Source organism: Melospiza melodia, chromosome 10 (assembly GCF_035770615.1).
Source record: "Melospiza melodia melodia isolate bMelMel2 chromosome 10, bMelMel2.pri, whole genome shotgun sequence".
In the NCBI taxonomy this organism is placed as follows: domain Eukaryota; kingdom Metazoa; phylum Chordata; class Aves; order Passeriformes; family Passerellidae; genus Melospiza; species Melospiza melodia.
Window position 1 is genome coordinate 31,406,380 of NC_086203.1, and position 18,607 is coordinate 31,424,986.

The 18,607-nt window shown below is 48.1% G+C and overlaps 1 long non-coding RNA gene across 14 annotated transcripts; it reads left to right on the forward strand.

The window, feature by feature from the left end:
* The first annotated feature begins 2,531 nt into the window (after positions 1–2,531).
* On the forward strand, positions 2,532–16,483 carry LOC134422719 (uncharacterized). Of its 14 annotated transcripts, XR_010028890.1 has the most exons (8): positions 2,532–2,546; positions 3,434–3,533; positions 7,709–7,825; positions 8,402–8,532; positions 9,862–9,987; positions 11,966–12,134; positions 13,618–13,780; positions 13,941–16,483. It is a non-coding gene; the product is annotated as an uncharacterized LOC134422719 (long non-coding RNA). The 14 variants fall into 14 exon arrangements; XR_010028888.1 differs by lacking the exons at positions 2,532–2,546; positions 3,434–3,533 and adding an exon at positions 4,551–4,743; XR_010028889.1 differs by lacking the exons at positions 2,532–2,546; positions 3,434–3,533 and adding an exon at positions 4,552–4,743 and having other exon boundaries at positions 7,712–7,825.
* Positions 16,484–18,607: the final 2,124 nt, after the last annotated feature.

Below are 18,607 nucleotides of genomic sequence, written 5' to 3' on the forward strand. Positions count from 1 at the left end.
GATTGGTTGCTGAGATGGTGCTGAGTGGGTGGTGCAAAAGTCCTGAGATGGTGCTGATTGGTTGCTAAGATGGCCCTGAGTGGGGGCTGAGATGGTGCTGATTGGTTGCTGATTTGTTGCTGTTATGGTGCTGAGTGGGTGCTGATTCGCTGCTGAGATGCTGCTGATTTGTTGCTGCTTGGTTTCTGAGATGGTTCTGAATGGCTGCTGAGATGGTGCTGAGTCGGTGCTGATATGTGGTGAGATGGTGCTGACTGGGTGCTGATTGGTTGCTGAGATGGTTCTGAGATGCTGCTGAGTGGGTGGTGCGAAGGTCCTGAGATGGTGCTGATTGGTTGTTAAGATGGCCCTGAGTGGGTGCTGAGATGGTGCTGATTGGGTACTGATTGGTGGTGAGATGGTGCTGAGCGGGTGCTGAGTGTTTGCTGAGATAATGCTGACTGTCCTAAAAGGCGCCGTAAAGCGCGACTGTCGTAAAAGGTGCCTAAAGCGCGACTGCCGTAAAAGGTGTCGTAAAGCGCGACTGTCGTAAAAGGTGCCGTAAAGCGCGACTGTCGTAAATACGGCCGTAAAGCGCGACTGTCGCAATTACGGCCGTAAAGCGCGACTGTCGTAAAAGGTGTCGTAAAGCCCGACTGTCGTAAATATTGCCGTAAAGCGCGACTGTCGTAAAAGGTGTCGTAAAGCGCGACTGTCGTAAAAGGTGTCGTAAAGCCCGACTGTCGTAAATATTGCCGTAAAGCGCGACTGTCGTAAAAGGTGCCGTAAAGCGCGACTGCCGTAAAGCGCGACTGTCGTAAATACGGCCGTAAAGCGCGACTGTCGTAAAAGGTGCCGTAAAGCGCGACTGCCGTAAAGCGCGACTGTCGTAAAAGGTGCCGTAAAGCGCGACTGTGGTAAATACGGCCGTAAAGCGCGACTGTCGTAAAAGGTGCCGTAAAGCGCGACTGTCGTAAAGATTGCCGTAAAGCGCGACTGTCGTAAAAGGTGTCGTAAAGCGCGACTGTCGTAAATACGGCCGTAAAGCACGACTGTCGTAAAAGGTGCCGTAAAGCGCGACTGTCGTAAAAGGTGCCGTAAAGCGCGACTGTCCGAATTGTTCCAGAGAGCCGAGGAGCCGAGTGTGGCAGAAAACAGCCGAGTTTCACCGAAGAGCCGATGATAGCCGACTGGAACCGATAGCTGAGTGTAGCCTACTTGAGCCGCATTTAGACAATGTGCCGAATATGACCGAGTTTAGCCGAACTGTGCCGAGTTCGGCCGAAGAGCCGAACTTAAACGAGTTTAGACCAAGACCTGAACCAAGCCGAGTTTCATTAAACAGAACCGAACGATGCCACAGTGCTGTGCCTGCAGTGCGCCTCTGCAGACGGCAGGTGGCGCTGTGCCTGCAGTGCGCCAGTGTAGATGGCAGGGAGCGCTGTATAAAGTAAGTATAGAATATCAACTATCTATAAGAAGGAATAAAAGCTCTATGTCACGTGCAGCAGTAGAAAATTTCAGGCTTCCAGGGAATAAATAGTTTTCTTTAAATCATTTTCGTTTTGGAGATTTTTTTAATCCCAGGTAGCCTGAAAGTTACTACTGCTGCTTTTTTATTCTAAAGCTAGAAAGGAAAACCAAGATCAGAAATACAGGGAAAGAAAGAAAGAAAGGAAGAAAAAAAGAAAATAAGGAAAGGAAATGAAAGGAAGAAAGAAGGAAGGACAGGAAGGAAGGAAGGAAGACAGACAAAAAAACCCAAAAACCAGGAGGGCAAGGAGTAACCTAGGGGGGAAAAAAAGAAAAAGAAAAGAAAAAAAAACCAACAAAAACCAAACCCACAGAAAAAAACCTCGAGACGGGCGAGAAAACCGCCCTCCCCCGAAAAAAACCCCAAGATGGGCAAGAAAAATCCCAGAAATACCACAGAAAAAAAAAAAAACAAGAAAAAAAAACCCAAACCCAAAACCAAACAAACAAAAAAACCCAAACAACAACAACAACAAGATGGGCAAGAAAAAAACGCAGAAGAAAATCCCAGGATGGGTAGGAAAAAGCCCAGAATAGAACCCCAAGATGGGCGAGAAAAATCCCAGAAAAAAAAAAAAAAAAACGGAAAATCCCCCAAGGAAAACCCAGGAAAAAAAAACAAAACAGAAAAGAACCCAAGATGGGCAAGAAAAATCCCTGAAAACAGACCAGGGAAAAACCCCAAGATGGGCAAGAAATAAAATCGCAACAAAAAACCAAGATGGGGAAGAAAAATCCAGGGGAAAAAAAAAAAGGCAAAGAAAAACCCAGAAAAAAAAAAAAAACAGAAAAAAAAAAAACCCCAAGGGGGCAAGGAAAAACCAGAAAAAACACAAAAATGGGCAAGAAGAAACGAAGAAAAAACCCCAAGAAGTGCCAGAAAAAAATCAAGGAAAAAGGGAGTAAAAGCCCCAAGAAACAAGGCAAGAAAGAGAGGCAATAAAGGCCACAAAAACTCAAGACAAAAAAAAACAAAACAAAAACAAGACATGCCAGAAAAAGGTACGAAAATGGTTCTGCCAGGTGCGATCAAGGTGAGCGGGTTCAGTTTCAGGTCCAGGAGATGAGCAAGTGTCAGATTAACTTGGGGCAGTGCTGTGCAATGCAGCCGTGACAGGATTTATATTTAAATATAGTTTAAATAAATTGGGGATTGCTTGGCTTTTATTGGGGTATAGGCTGGAGATTTCATAAAAAATATAAAACTAGAAATCCAAATATACCATATATATGTCGATATCAATAAATATTTAATACATATAAATATCAGTAAAAGAAATCTATTGTGTCAAAAGAATATATCTATTATTATATAAAAAGGTATACTCTGCAATATATATAATATCTATAAATACAACAAATGAAAATTACAAATATAGATGTGAATAGAATTACGACAAACAAATTTATTTTTAAAATTTTAAATGTGTTTTAAATAAAGGGGTGTCTTTGCTTTTTATTTCGTTAGAGGCAGGGGTTTTATTTTAAATAATATAAGTACTATAGAAATGTAAATCGACATACAGAAATATATAATAAATATATAGAGATATAAAGATATAATACCAAACTATGAATCGAAATAGAAATAGAAATCTATGTAAGTAACATGAAGAGATGCAATATATAATATAATTTTTATTATACAGTAATATAAATTCTAAATATAAATGCGAATATAAATATGAAAAATATATGATGGGGGCTCGGAGCAGCCCAGGTATGAGCTGTTAGGAAGATGGGGGCTCGGAGCAGCCCAGGTGTGAGTGTGAGGATGATGAGGGGCCGGCTCCTGCCGGGGCGAGGCTGTTTTAGGGGGAGGCTTTGCCTCAGCTCCCTTTTGCATGGAGCTGCTGAGTGGAGGGGTTTATGGGGCGCTCCCGGCGCTGTCTCATGGACGGACTGCGAGAGCTTCTCACAGGGTCGGGGGGACACCTGGAGCCGCGCTTGGATACGTGGAGCATCGCTTAAAGGAGGTGCCGAGGGACGAATCTTTGTGCCGGGGAGCAGCAGCCGAACAGGTGAGCCTGTGTGGGTTTGGAGCGGGGACTTTTGTCCTTCCCCTTTGCAATTTCATCTTGCCAGTCCCTCCCCGGTTCCCCAGGAACAAAAATGGAGCTTGTGAGGACAAAAGGGATTAAGGAGAAGGAAGCAGCTCCTCTTCTTTTATTGTCTGCGTTTGACCTGAGGGGATCCCTCTTGACTTGTGGTTTTAAGGGTGTTGATTGCAGGAAAAGCTGCCTTTTCCAGGCTGTTAGAAGTATCCCGGATGTCACAGGGAATCCCTGCGTTCTATTCTAAGGGGAATGGGAAAAGTATTCTTGTGGTATTATGGGTTTGATTTGAAGGCAGCCACCCCATTTTCATCACCCTCGGGTTTAAATGGAGGGGGCAGCCCTGGTGTCCTTCCTTTTCAAGGGTTTGAATGGAAGTCGAAAGCCCCCTTTCCCATCAGTCGAAGGCTTTCATTTGGGGAGCGCCCCTTCTTTTCTGCTGTCGTAGGGGGTGAAATTTTAGGGGAGAACGCATTTCTTTGCCCTTGTTGAAGTGAGGTGAGCCCGCCTGCGGCGTCAGTTTCGGGGTTGGCTTGCGGGAAGCCGCAGCTCCGGCAGCCTTTGCAGGGCTGCAATGGGGCTGTGCCGCTGCATTGGAGGGCGCTCCTCGTGCCCGCGGCCCGGCCCGGAACGTTCCCGCTCGGGAGCGCTGCTGGCACGGCCCGGGCAGCTGCCGGGGTGCATGGGGGATTCGGCGCGGCCGGGCCGGCCAAGGGCGGCAGGGGCGGAGCCGCGCCGGTGCGAGCCGTGCGGAGCCGAGCGGAGCCGGGCCGGGCCGGCCAAGGGCGGCAGAGGCGGCGCGGGCGCTGCTGCGCCGGCCCGGGCGGTGCCGGCCGCTCCGTCCGCTCCGGGCGCGGGGCTCGGGTGCCGCCGGTAGCCCCGGGCCCGGTGCCGGCCCCGCCGGGCAGGGGCAGCGGGCGGGGCTCCCCGGGGCGGCGCCGGCCCCGCGTGCCGGAGCAGCCGCCGCAGGAGCCGCTTTCCTGCCGGGAGCCGCGCTCCGTCCCGTGCCGGCAGCGAGCGCGGGGTTCGGCCGCTCAAAGTTCGGCGGTGCCGTGGTTCGGAGGCGCTTTGGAGGCGTTGATTGCATCGCTGTGTTCGGTTTGCAGCGGGTGTACGCTAAGGGATATGGTGTTCTTCCTGAGTGGTACGGTTCTCGGTGCCGGTAGGGATGATAAAGGTTCGTTTCGGATTGAGTTTTGTAGTCGGATATATATTTTTTTTCCGGGGTATTATGTTTAGAAGGGCGCGCAATGGTTTTTACGGGTTGTAGCGTGAAGCAGCGGTTCGCATTTTAATTCTGTTGCGGTGGCTTTTATTAGCGTGAGTGTGTAGTGTTTGTTTTGGAGAGCTTGAGGTAGCGTCGTGTCGTTCATAGCAGCGGGTTTTTAATCTCGATAATTGCATGTGAGTTTATCGTTTTCCAGAGCTTTTATTTATTTGGTTTGTTTGGTTGTAGTGTATGTTTTATGGTTACGGGTAATTTGGGGAACATTGTTTATGGTTACGTTTGTCTTTAGTCTTTGTGTTTGTTTCTAGGTGGTATTTTTATTTTGATAGCTTGAGGCACTATGGGTTTATTCAGTTGGGAATAATTTTTTTGTTGTAAATTTAAGTTTATTTGGTTTTGGGGCTTTTTTTTTTTGTATGTGTGTCCTTTGATGTATTTGGTTGTTGTTTTTCAGATTTAGTTTTGGGAATATGGGTATTTACATGGTGGGTCTTTTTAAGTATTTATTTGGGTAGTTGTTTTCTTGGTTTTTAGGGGTTGAAATTTTTTTTTCCCCATTTCGTTAATTAGTTCGGTTTTTAAAGTTATTTTTAAACAAAGAATTGTTTATTCTTTGAGTTAGTGTAGAGGTAGAATTTTGTTTATTTTTTTTAGTAACATTCAGGATCAGTGGCACTGTTTGGAGTTTATTAGGCTGGTTTCATTTTTTTCAGTAGTTTCTGTGATTTGCTGTGTGTGTTTCAATAGGGTTTCCTTTTATTTTTGTTCCATTTTTCTGACCTGATGAGAATTGTTATCGAAAAGAGCGTTGTGTGTTTTTTTCGCTGGCTGTTGCTTGGCTGTTGGAGGTATCTTGATGTTTTTGGAAGATATTGGTGGGAATTCAATGCTGTTTGTCATTTTATTTAGGAATTGGATTTTAAATGTAAAATTTAAGTGTAACGCTAATTAAACAAAACAAATATATGTATTGAAGTGAGAATAAAAATCCTAAAATGTAAATCAAATCGAATATGTTAATAAAAATCCATGTAACATATATCACTATATATTACAATAAGATATAATTTTAATACAGGATATTATATATGTTTATAGATGTGTAAAAATAGATATTAGAAATAGAAACCCCAATCAAAAAATAAATATAGAAATGTATGACAAATATATGCAGACATATCTAGAAATAGAAAATATTCATAAATATGGAAAAATAAAAATTGATATAATACATAATGCAAGTAATACTGTATATAAAGTATTATAACATAATATAGGAAATATGTATAAAGTATTTCTAAATACAGTACATCAATATGTTATAATATTTAACAAATGATAAACATACATATCAAAATTATAAATATATATATATTTTTAAAAACAGTTAAATAAAGCGGGTTTTTTATTTGCCAATAGGCAGGGTTTTGACTTTAAAAATTACAAATACAAACAATATAAAGGTGGTAATCTAAGTATAGTAATATGTCATAAATACATCTAGATATGTAAAATTTAAAAATAGAGGAAAAAATTTGTTGTAGGAGTAGATATGACAAGGAATTTAAATAAGCATTTAAATAAACTTCTGGAATTTTATTTATATTATATATTATCATTATTGCGTCAAAAGAGACAATAAATATTAATCTGAATATAATTATACAAAGTATAAATTATACTATTTCAATGTCGCCTAAAAGAAAGGGCTTTTTTATGTTCATTTGTTTACTGATGGGGTTTTTATTTGGAATAATGGAACTGGTATAGAAATATTAATCTAAGTATAGAAATATGCAATCAATATATAAAGATATATATGAAAACACAACAGATAAATAAATATCAATAATAGGAATAGACGTAATGTACTATATCAATTACTTAACACATCAGTGTCCGGTATAAATATGCATGTGGATGTAAATATAAAAAATAGAAATATAAAATATATTTCAAGATGGTTTTAAAGGAAGGGGGCTTCTTTGGTTCTTGTAGGGTAAGAGGCAGGTGTTTGGCATTTATTTTAGAGGATTTTTGAGGGCATCGCAGCTGGTCTTCTGCCCGCCTTCCCCGCCCGCCCCAGAGCGCCGCAGCAGCGCAGCCCCCCCGCACAGGCAGCCGAGGGGCGGCGGCCATTACGCGTCTCTGCCGCGGCGCAGGCGCGATCGCGACCTTGGCAGCGGCTCGGCCGGGACGCGCTCGGGCGTCCCGAGATGGCGGCACCAAGGGCGGGAGAAAGGAGCCGCGCGGCCCGTGCCCCGGACCGGCTGTTGGGCACCCCGAGGCCGCAGCGGCGGGATTGTCCGTGAGGTACGCAGTGCCGAGCCCAGGGGCTGTGGGCTCAGCGGCGCCGCGGGCGGGCGGGTTCTGGGGGGCCGGTGACGGGCATTGGCGGGGGCGCTTCTCTTGGTCGTGGTACGTCCTGTGCTGCTGGAGAGGGGTTTTGTACTGGAAAAGCTCATTTCATTTGTCCGAATGAAAATAAGCTGCCCAGTATGGCCAAGCAGACAGCAGTAAGACACTTGCTTTGGTAGAGAATTCAGTGCTTCAAAGTGGGGGGTTTATTTCATTTTAGCATGGATGACTTAATAGTCGTGACAATGCCAGCGTTACAGCCAACGTTATCAGACAGATGTGGAGGAAAAAAATACACTGATATTCCTGTGCTGGCACGCATCTGTAGCTGGGAAACAGCAGAGGAGCTGCAGTGTACAGCTGTTAGCAGCAAATTGGGGAAGAACTGCTCTGGTGAAATTTGGGGTTCAGGTTGAGGATTCATCAGTGGCTGTCATAATGGCTCAGTGACTCTCCGCCAGGCTGGTGTGGCCTCAAAGGCTGCCCCTGCTGCTGGCAGAGTGTGTGGAGCCTCTGCTGAGCAGGCAGTGGCATCCCCCCGAACACCTTCTCACAGCAGGGAAGGAGATGGACCCAGCCCAGCGCGTGGAAATGGATCTCTCCAGCTGAACGCTCAGGTGAAGTGAGCAGAGAGCATGCCCAGCATGAACCAGGTGACCTGCACATCTCCAGGGTAATGATTCTTGCACCTTCAGAGCCACAGTATCGCTGAGCTTTTTTTTTCCCCAGGCTTTTAATCACCTCTCAAACAGACGAATACTCCCCTTGGAGGCTGCTGTGCCCTGTGCACCGGGGAGCCTGGCAGGTGGCCCCGTTGGTGAGAGGAGGGCAGCTGCAAGCAGGCAGCCCCCAGGAAAACACGGGAGTTTCAGTGCTTTCTGATGCCTGAGGAATGGGGAGATGGCCTGAGCTCAGCAGGAGTTAAGCGCGGCCATACAGAGGCCTGGCTGTTATGATTTAAGATCGCTTATTGAATGTCTGTAGTTTCTATAGATATTTGTATATCTGTCAAAGTAGGATATAGAGCCTTGTGCAGGAGAAAAAGAACTCTTTATGTAAGATATGACCTGGGGGGGCATCATGCCAGGCTATCCCTTCCAGATTTGGAAGGCTTCAGTGTTTTGTGTGGCATGATGGGAAGTTTTGAAAATTAAGATTTTTCTCTTTGGTGCAGGTCAGATGGGTGACGCCTGGCAGCTCGTGCACTGCCACTGTGCTAACCTGTGTGCCTTCCCTCCCTGCTCCACAGGCAGAGCAACACGGGAGCAGCAGGGAGAGGTGGCTTTGTCCTGGAGGTTCCAGGAGCTCGGGGTGGATATGCGAGCCTGCAGCTCCAGGCTGCCGCAGGACCCAAGGGCTGCACACACCCAGAGCGTACAGGTACTCTCAGAAACGTGGGCTGTCGTGGCTGAGCCCTCAGGAGTTGGCAGTGCCAGCTGGGAGAAGAACAGTAACTTCCAGCCTTTTCTTTTGTCTGCGTTTCCCGTGTTCAGGCAGTCTGATTACTTCTGGGCATTTGCCCAGCAGGGTGCGAAATGCTTCAGGGGCTAAAGGGGGAAAAAAGGGAAAAACAAGCTATAATCTAACCCTCAGGAGGGAGAAGATATCTGTCAGGACAAACTCTTAAGAGAAATGGGCTGAAGAATACTTGTTTACTCAATCTTCCGTATCTGTAGCTAGTTCAAAGAGGTCTCAAAGTCCTTCCCATTAGCAGAGCAAAGGAAGAACAGAAAAGCCCTCAGCCTAAGCCATTAAAAGCATCAGAAACAGCAGCAGCTTTGTGTGCTGGAGTGTGGCAGGCATTCCTAGGTTGGCTTTTTAGTTTTGCATCTAGCACTGGTAGAGGAAAGTTCTTTGCAAGGTGATAGTTCCAGCCTTGTATTGAAATGTGAGCAAAGAGGAACTTTCTCAGTTGGATTTGGGTTTATTCACAGCACTTGTGAACAGAGTTAACATTCAGATAACATGTGCAGGGAATGTGCTGCGGGTTACCACAAGTGACAAAGGAAGTGGGACAGGGACAGGGCACTTTCCCCTTCAAGGTACTGTTTTTTTCTGGAAGAATGATGCGAGAGCAGAAAAGTTGCAATGGCATTGCAGTTCCCTGCACAGAATATACCCAGGGAGGTGAAGCACAGCCCAGTGGTGCCATTCACCTGCACCACAACTGGGAGCATCAGTGAAGTGAGGAGGACTGAGGAGCTCTCCCCTTTAGCAAACACAACAGTCATGTCAACCAGTGTCACCCTTTTCCAGACCACTGGCATGTGCTTGGGGACAGTAACCTGTGTTTTTTACAGCCAGGTCTTCTGAGCCGCTGCTCACAGTGAAAAGAAACTTGTGTACAGGCACTCTGCAAAATTGCCACCTCAGATGCCACTGAAGCACAGCTTTGGCTTTCAGGCATCTCCCCTACAAGCTGTCCCTTGTGGCGTTTCTGCACTGGATTCATTGTAAATTCATTCCTCCCATTTTTTATTTGTAATTTCCAAAGAATATCAGTTGACTTTTACGGCCTCTTCAGGGCTCCCCAAGCTTCACACCACACCTAAATGCTCGTTTTCACTGCCTGAAGGGCTTTTCTGACCCAAATGATTCTATGAATTTGGCCTGTACTTCAGCTTACGGGGAAAGCTGTACATTGATTGCATTTTGGAGAAAAAGATTTTACTGTCCAGCTGTAAATTTATCTTGTGCTTTGTCTTCCAGGTTCGCTCGTATTGTAATTTGCAAACGGCACGGCAAATGCCACGAGAGCAGCTGCGGAAGGTGGCTCAGAAGCAATGACAAGAATGTGCTGCAAAGTTGGGTCCAGCAGTCCAGCTTCCCGACACGGTAAGGCAGACACACCATTTGATAAAGCATCAAACGCTGTAGTTTTTATTCTTTGCGTTTGTCTGTGCTCCCATTCTGATCACCCCTTGAAGTATTATTTTTCAAAATAAGTATTTATGTATAAGTATTTATGATAAGTATTTATTTATAAGTATTTATGATATCTAGGAGAGAAATCATGTTTATTCAGGGGGAGCCATAATTTTCATCTGTTTCAAATGCACCAGGTGTGTTTTAAGCCCTGCACACACAGCGAGAGCTGCAGAGCTTGTAGTGCAGTTCACTGCAGCACTGATTTATTCTGTATTCCAGTAACCGTGCGCTGGGGTGCCAGCTAGGCTCAATACCAGGAGCGGGAGAAGCAGACTGAAGAGGTGCTTTGATTGGAGCCCAGCCAGGTTTCAGGCAGCCTGCAGAGTCTGCCCTTGCAGTACACACCGGTCTGCTGTTGCCGTCCCCTGGAAAAATTCCTAATGGATATTTCCAAACGTGGGGAGGAGCATCTGCTCCTGTCACGGAACTGCTGGGGGCTCTTTGCCCTCGAGCTCCGTGCAGTCTGCCCAAGAACAGCGTGTGCAGCAGGCTGTTAGCGCTCTCTGCAGGGTGAAGCACCTTCAGCCAAGGTCAGTCAGTGCAAGAGCAAAACAATCCTGCCAGCAAAACCTGCTACTAGAGAGGCAAACAATTATCCTTCCAAAGGAATTCATCCTTCTTCTCCCTTACAACTCTCCTGTTTCATCACACCACAGAATGGTTTGGGGTGGAAGAGATCCTGAAAACGACCTAGTTCCACCCCTGTCCTGGGCAGGCTCACCTTCCTCTCGGCCAGGGTGCTGTGCTGTCACAGATCAGGTGACAGATCTGTGGAAATTGTAATGATATTATTAAGGCGCGTCTCTTATTGCCTTGCCCTTCATGAAGCCCGAGGCTGTCTTGTCCTAGTTTAGCTTTCTGATGTGGAGGAACAGAGCTGCCAACTGATATGGAATTTGGTGCTCTCTGTGGAGTGACGTCCTGTAAAAATTCTGTCACGATGCCTCTGCTCCATAAAGAATGACACGGCCTGACTGTCAGCGATTTTTGCTTCTGCAATAGTGTAAAAATGCTAAAATTTGAACACTGCTTATTATTTCAAAAGAGAATATTTAAAAACGTGAAGCGATAGCTAAAATTACGCCTGAAAGGTAGCAGCAGCAAATACATAGAATATTTCTCCCTGTTTGTAGATATACTTTTCATTCAAAATTATGCTGGTGGGGATATGCTTTTATGTATTTAGTGACCTTTACAGATTTCTTCCCCGAGTTTTTTGAGTTCATAGAATCATGGAATAATTCAGGTTGGAAGGGGCTCTGAAGATCACCTGATTCCAAGCCTGCTGCCGTGGGCAGGGACATGGTTCCATGGACCAGGTTGCTGTGAGCCTGATCCCAGAGCACCAATGGGCCTCAAACACTTCCAGGGATGGGGCAGCCCCAGCATCTGTGAGCAACCTGTGCCAGCCAGGTGCCAGAGGAGGAAGAAAGCCCTTCCCACCCGGAGCAGAGGCTGCTGCAGCTTCGTGCAGCCTCGTGTCACCGAGTGTGTGAGACAGAAAGGCCCTTCCCGTGGAGGGGTAACAGCACTGAAAGATCTTTTTTGGGAGAAGCGGAGCAATGGCACGCCAAAGCAGCCTTCAGTTCTTGCAGCAGAGTTGGGAACAACTTGAAGCAGCAGCAGAGCTGGCCTGGTGCCTGGCAGCTCTGCAGGCAGTGGGGATGGAGAAGCTGCAGTTATCTGTCTTCTCTGCTGAGTCTTTAAAAATGAGACACATTTCTGTAGTTTCTTTTTGAGCATTACGTGACAGTTCCCCCTAGAAGTCCAAAGGCAGCTGTTTTCTTAGCAGGAGGAAGTCAGGAAGAGGCAAAGCAGGCAAAGACATCAGATAAGTCTGGATAAAAATCTTGGCTAACCTGTTTTTTCCCCTTCCTCCAAACAGCCAATTCTGAAGCACTGAGCAGAGCCGATCTCTGAGAGCTGACACGGGAGCTCTGGTGAGGACAGCTGCTCCCCTGCCTCGGTGTGGGACCTGCTGAGCTGCCGTTCCTGTGGTGGGAGTGTTTCTCCTCTCATCCAGGCAAGCCAGAGACCTCCTAGGGAAGGGGCAGGTAAGGTTTAAGTGCCGAGATCTCTCCGGTAAGAAGTGACGTGACAAAAGGAAATGGCCTCAAGTTGCAGCAGGGAAGGCTTAGATTGGCTTTGAGGACCAGTTTGTTCACTGAAAGGGTGGTCAGGCGTAGGAGCGGGCTGCCCAGGGCAGTCCCCATTGCTGGAGACATTTAAAGCATGGCAAGATGTGGTGTTTAGGGACCTGATTTGGGTGGGGGCTTGGCAGTGCTGGGGCAGCAGCTGGGCTCGATGACCTTAGAAGGCTTTTCCAGCCTAAAGGGTCCTATGGTTCTGGAAAGCCTTGACCCCTCTGGCTCTAACACAGCACCTGGATGCTGACAGAAGGAGGCTGGTCATAGACCCTGGAGGTCCCTGTCCCCCAGGGAGGGAGAGGACAAGGCAGTGTCACCTGCAGGGAGGGTCTCGTCCCCAGAGAGCAGCCAGCGACTCCATCCCTGCCCGGGGCTCTGGGTGCACCCTCGGGGTGGACGCCTGCCCTCAGGTTTCCCTCTGGGCACCCGGGGAGGGAACCAGGTCCATCCGTGTGGCAGCTGCAGGGCCTGCAGGCTCTGGGGCTCTGCAGCTGTGTGCCTTGTCACAGGGTGGCAGGGACGTGACACTGCCCGGCCACGCCGCTGGCCTCGGATCCTTGCTGCTTTGCTCCTGATCCCATATGGATGTACCAGCAGTCTTCTGTCTTTTCTTTAAAAGTGTCCTTGGGATAGTTCAAAGAGAGGGTAATTAGTTATTTCAAAGCCTAAATATTTTACCTATTGGCATTCAAGAGAAAAGACAAAAACCTGCTTTGCATCCTTCTGCCTGGAAGTCATTGTCACACAGATAAGTGAGGAAGGGGCTGGCCGGGGTCAGCCTCTGCAGAGCCTCAGCTCTGGCTGCTCCTGCTTCCAGGGTAAACCCAAAAGCTGTCATGATCAAAAATGCAGGTAGCCCTTCTGTCCAGAGTCACAGGGGCCATTTCTTCTAAATTACTCAAGATGGGAAATCATTCTTCAGAACTTCAGAAGAAAGTTGGGAGCTTGGGAACTTCAGAAGAAAAAAAAACCCAAAAACATACATACGTTTATAAGAGTGTGTATATACATACATTTCCTTCAATAAGGAAGAAAATCTTAGAAATATCATGTCATGTCTGGCTTCCTAGAGAAGATCCTTAACTCTGGGCTTCTGAAAGCAAATGGCTGTGCATTTATAGGAGCATTATATGCCTCCCACAGTAATCTTCTACCCTTCCCCATGGAAAGGAGAGTTTGGTGATTTTACTGTTCTGCTCTCCCAAGGGTGTTGCAGGCTGTGTGGCAGGGAGCAAGGCCTTTGATGCTGCTCATCAGACATTTTCCCACAGAATTCTCCCTGCAATGATAAAATTAGACTTGTGTTAGTGAGCCGTCAAGTAGAGCAGGTAACATTAGAAAAGAATTGTTTCTGAGCGGCTGTTCACTAGCATGTGCTTCCCCTTTCCAGCAGAGTGCAGCCGCCCAAGAAAGGATTTTTTGTGGCTCAGCCAGATGTTCTCCTGCCTCCCGCCAAGACCCTGAGATGGAGCTGAGTTTGCATTCCAATTTATTGGAACAGAGGCTCATCAGAAGTTTCCTCAGCTATCTGAGGCACAGAGCCCTGGAGCCAAGTAAGCCTGAGCTGCTGCATGCTTGCTGTGAGCCTTGGGGTGAGTGTGCATCATTGCAGGTTTGGGATTGACTGATATGTGCTAAGGAAACCAGAGGGAGGGAGGGAGGGAAATCCTCTGTTAACATGTGCCAATTCTTCTGTCAAACTCATGACGGCAGGACAGCGTGAAGACTGAAATTGTAAGAAGATGTGGAGGGAAACAGAGAATCTGACGGGAGCATCGAACGCACAAGTGCACAAATTTTGCTTGGATTTAAACTCAGAAGTTGTAAGGAATTTGGGAATGAGAAGGGACATTTCAGAAGGAGAAGAAGTTGTTGTTACAGTCCTGGCATAATCTTTTGTTCTAGCTAATAAAGGAAGTTAGTTTAAATTAAAAAAAAAGAAAAAAATGTGGGGTTTTTTTCTTCACTATTATATTCATTGGTGGTATATGGTGTGTTGTTTTATTTCTTGGTATTATTAACTCTGTGTAAATTGTTTTTGGAGTGAAGCTAACTTTCTGGATGGGTTGGTTTGTATTTGAGGTAGGATTAATTACAATAGGTTTCTTTAATAGAGTTCTGATAGGTATTACTTGGGTTTTGGTTTTGTTTGCTGTATATATAAACATACACATTTGGTAGGGCCAGCTTGGCTGCTGGAGTTTAGCAAATGACCTAAATTGGTTTTTTGTTACATCCTATGATCAGTTTTAGGCAGTGACTTTATACTGCTTTTAGGATTTTCTTATGCAATGGTGAGAAAATAGGCAGGTCTGATACTTGTTTGACTTTTTTTGTACTTAATGTTTCATGAAATTCTGTAAGCCAAGCGATCTACTGGTTAAACTATACCATCAACTCTTCCTCATTCCTTTGGGCCTAGATTCCCCATTTCCCATGTCTCTCTGTCTACTTGTTATCATACCCAGCTAGGCCTCCTGTGAACTGGTCTTGCCAGAAGGGCTTGCTGAGTTTTCCACTGTGTGGAAAAGAGATCCCATTTGGAGCCTGAAGCCTCGTGTTTCCTGTAGGATTTCCACTCCTAGAATTGCACACTTTGAAGGATTTCTTATAGCAGAAGTTTTCTGGGAGCTAGGACTCTGGCTGGATTAGGGTCTCTGGACTCTCAGGTGAAGTGACCTTGAGACACTAGGGCATGCAGATTTCCTTGCTGTTGAAAAGAGCTATTGTTGGCACCCAGGAGCCATGGTCTGAATGGGGGTGTCACCTCTTAAATTTGCAAATGTAACAGGATTTCTTCTAAATGAATGGTGCTAAGAACATAAGGTCTGGCTGGCTTTCGACTTAGAGGCGCCTCCTCTAAATTGGTCTTCAGATGCTAGGTTGGAAAGTGTTCCTACATATGCCAAATAGCCCTTGTTATGCAGTTAATAAGCTTCAAAGTACACATGGAGTTGCTGCCCCTGCAAAGATTTTGGCAGAGCCTGGTTGTGGTGCCCCATTCCACTCCACCCCCCTTAGCAGGTCCTTATGGTTGTATGGGGAATCGTTGTGGAGCATGCCAACCCAGCTCCATCCTGGGAACAGCACCTGTATTTTACCCTAAAATTTCTGTCCCATTATAGCTCCTGTTAGGATACAAATGTAACTCGGTTTCCACTGATTTTACCCCCAGTCATCTTTCCATACAAACATTGCTCTGCTCTCCAGAGGATTATTGTGAGCAGATGTGAGCTCTGCTGTCCCTTTGGACTGACAAAGGCAGAGGTTTTGTCCCAAGTTCCTTTTGAACCTGTCTTGCACCTGTTACGAGTCCTCAGTCTCCTGCAATTTTGTGGGTCAGTGACATGTAAAACAGCACAGCTGGCTGGCATGCTTTGCTTATGAGGGGAGACAAGAGAAGAATCCCTCTGCTCACACCAGACCTGCAGCTGCCAAACCTCACCAAAGCACCTGAGGAGCCCCCAGGGACTGATGGTACAGAAGGGAGGTGATGGAGGACAGCACAGCAGGCAGCCTGCCCTCCATCTGGGTGTGAAGAAGGCAGGGCTGGGAACTAAGCAACATCCCAGCAGGTCTGGCTGATGGTGCCACCCTGAGGGCTTCCCCTGCCTTTGGGCAGTCCCAGCTGCTGCAGCTCACTTGACAGAGACTCATTGTCTATACTGTGCTTGGCTGCACTGGAGATGATGAAGCCGAGGACAGCAATGGTTGCCTTCACATCCCCTGACTGCAGATGGGAAGGAGGGCGAGCTCTGTCACCTTGGGAAGGCGTCTGCAGAGTCACTGCTGCCTGTCTCTGGAGCGTGGCTCCATTGGGGGATCGTGGTAAGGACAGCAGTGCTCACTTAACTGTGCACCTGAGGACAGCTTCAGGACCTTGTCATACTGTGGGAGAGCAGAGCTTCACAGTAAACACCAGCTAACACACTGACTGCCAGTGTTAACACTAACAGTTCTTACCTAAATATTAATACTAGTAACACTTACTATGCGTATTATTAATCCTATTAGAGGCTGGTAGAGTTCTTAAGGCTGAGGCTTGCATGAAGAACACAAAATTAACGTTGCTGATTATGCTATTGTGTTGAAATACTTGGCCTCCACTGCAGTAGCCCCACACTAACCTCGATGGCCTGCCCCAGCAGGTCCCAAAACACCTGGATGCAGATCAGCTTAAGCTTCACTGATGTGATAAACAGAGTTCATTCTTTAAAATTTTTAAAAGTTTATTAAAGGATAAAAGGACAAAATAATCCAGCACTGGGATGCTTTTAGCACACAGCCAAAGAGCACAGAGGTAGCTTAAAAACATGTTCACTATATACTGTTACATTGCTGAGGTTACATGCATATTCATTAACTTACACATTATTCAAACATTCCTTTGACTTTTTGATGTTCCAGGAACTCTCTTGTTTGGTTTTAACCTCTGACTTGTCTGCAGAACGTTCTGTAAATGAGGTCTACACATTTTATTTCTTCCTGTAGTTTTATCCTGTTGCTTCACACTCCCTGATAATACCGATAAGAGTCGATAAATGCTTCCTGGATGCTTAAGCTCTTTTTGTCACTATTATCACTTGGTAGGGGCAGTCTGCAGTTATAAGAAACAGAATAATTGCTTTACACCATTTTCTGAGTTAGTTACATAGAAGTACTTTAGTTTCTATTTCAACATTTTGCTAAAGCCTACGATATATTTATCAGGCTACTATTCATATGAAATATACAGTGCATACATAAACTGGCATATTACACTATACAAAGCAGTTCAAAGTAAGTATAAGTTTTACCATATCAAAATACTTGTAATGCAAAAAGCTAATCTATGAATGTGAAAGCCAATATTGTTTTATCATCTATAACATCCGACGACGAGGGTGAGCAGCGGGCCCGCAGCAGGCGGAGGGCGGGCAGGGGGACGCGGGCACTTAACTTTGGCCAGGGTGCTGATCTCGGCCAGTCGGGGCAGGCCAAGTCCCCGCAGAAGCGGAAGCACTGCGGTAGAAGAGGCACCCAGAGCCCGCAGCGGGCGCTGCACGCCCTCCCCGCTCCCGAGCCCTCTCCTCACCAAATCGCCGCCGCTCCCTAGTCCGCCCTGCTGTCGCAAAGACGACACGGAACCCCTCCCGGGCTACACTCCTCTCCGCCTCCTGCCCCGAGTGCCGATGGGGCTCTCCGGTAGGGGCTCTGCGGGAGTCTTTTCGCCGGGACCTGGGCACGAGAGAAGGCCGGAGAAGGGGACGGGGGTTTGGCGAGCGCGGCCGCCGCCGCCGCCGCCGCCGCCGCCGCCGCCGCCGCCGCCGCCGCCGCCGCCGCCGCCGCCGCCGCCGCCGCCGCCGCCGCCGCCGCCGCCGCCGCCGCCGCCGCCGCCGCCGCCGCCGCCGCCGCCGCCGCCGCCGCCGCCGCCGCCGCCGCCGCCGCCGCCGCCGCCGCCTGCGAGCTCCGCCCCACGCTCCCACGGGCCTCAGCCTGACGGCTCCTAAACCTGCCAATCACGGCCCGCCTTTCTCCGTCCGCCCTGTCCAATCACAGCCGCCCTTTCAAACCGGAAGCGGTCCCGCCAATCTCAGCCCGCTCAGTCGCGGCTCGCCGCCTCAGACTGGCCCCGCTCGCCCGTACGTCTGAGGCGCCGCTCCCGCCACCGCCGCTTTGGGAGCCGGCGGAGCAGCGTCCCCGCTGCCGCTGCCTCGGCAGGCGCTGTTGCGGACGGGAAGGGCGGCCGGGAGCTTCCAGTTCAGGTCCTGGTCGGGATCAGGTTCTGGTCCAGGGAAGCGGGCAGGCGGCGGGGAGCGGGCGGACGCGGCCACAGCAATGGCGGCGGCGGGAGCAGCGCTTGAGGGGACCGCGGGGAGTCGCGGATCCGAGCGCGGCGGGAATTGGCGGGCTGGGATTGGTGGAGCCGGCAGGCGCTGCCTCGGGTTGTGATTGGCTGGCTGTCCGCCCGTGGGGCATAAATAGCGGGCGTTGGAGAGGCAGCGGCGTCAGTTCGGCGGCGAAGCTGGGAGCGACGGGAGCTGCGGATGCGCGGTCCGAGGAGCGGCGCTGCGGCAGGACGGGACCCCCGCGGCAGCTGATCCGGGGAGCGCTGGTGAGCACGGACGCGATGCCTGCGGCCGTATCTGGGGCCGGCCGTGTCCAGTTCTTTCTGCCGCGCCCTGCGTGGCTCGGGTAGCCGGCGGCTGGTGTGGGGCCTGGAGTGGCGCGGTGGGGGGGGGGGCACCGTCTGCTGTCACTGGGGGCTGGGAAGTAGCCGTTTTGTGGTTTCTGGATGTAAAGAAACGTTCAGAATACGAGGAATAAAGCTTGATTTTGTATTTTTATTACTTTATTTTGTTTTTACTTGTAATGTTTTTTTTCTTAATTGTGTTATTTTA